Consider the following 1,093-nt stretch of genomic DNA (forward strand, 5'->3'; position numbering starts at 1 on the left):
ATCACAATTATAAAGGAATAATTTTTCAATATGAATTTATACTTCTAATAAATCAGATTCTTGAGGAAAGTAAAAGTACATATTTAACCAAATATAAAATTATCTCCTTAATTGCATAGTTTCATACTAATACAACATAAATTATTAATTAGATGAGCATTTAAGTATTCGATAAATATCCGTGTATGCTCAAAAAAAAAATATTTGTATTTGAATCCAAGAAAATTTAGAGAAGGATATGACGATATGAGTGTCCGGAATTGAATGCGAAGACTATACATGAAAAAATAAATATCCGTGTCGAGCGCGACATAAAATACACATGGATAGAAAAGAGAAGAAAGAAGTGTACAAGAGGAGCTAAAAAAGGATATTTATAAATAAATACATAAATAAATAGAGACTAATTGGTGATTGGCGTTATGAAAACACTGTGACTATATGATTTACAATAAAAGTAAGAAATTAATGAATCTTCAGCAAGAAGATTCTTCGATGCTACATATCACTCATAATGCCCTGTGACTTGTTTATTTTCGAACGCGCACTCCTAACATGTAAAATAAAATGAAATTTGTACCCTAATTCCCTAATAAAATAAAATAAAATGAACTTCTTTGCTTCAGCGTTTGCATCCCAACTGTTACCTGAAGCCTTCCGTTCGTTTACAAACTTCCCGCTAGAAAGCGGATGAGCCGTCACACATTTTCCATCTTCNATTGCGCCAGGCAGCTGGCCACGAGAGAAAACATAGGTTTGCGTCAAATATTTATATATGAATCTTGAGGTTAAATGGGAGATTCTTGAAAAGGTTCTGAAGAAGAATATTTGGGTGTTGAAGGAAAAAGGTAATTGGAGCACATACATGTTAGCATCGGATTATAAAGGAACTGAACCCTTTCTCTTTGATAGTTCTGATACCGTCACATCAATTCCTGTTCCAGCAACTTTGGTAAACTTTGTAGATCAAACAAGCAAAGAAAGAAAATATATACAATAGGCTGAAGAATGGAAGTATCTTGCATTTGTCATGAACAAGTATCACTAACACTACACTTGGATACATGAAAATACAATTAGAAAAAGAAAATAT

Source organism: Asparagus officinalis, chromosome 4 (genome assembly GCF_001876935.1).
Source record: "Asparagus officinalis chromosome 4, Aspof.V1, whole genome shotgun sequence".
Lineage (NCBI taxonomy): Eukaryota > Viridiplantae > Streptophyta > Magnoliopsida > Asparagales > Asparagaceae > Asparagus > Asparagus officinalis.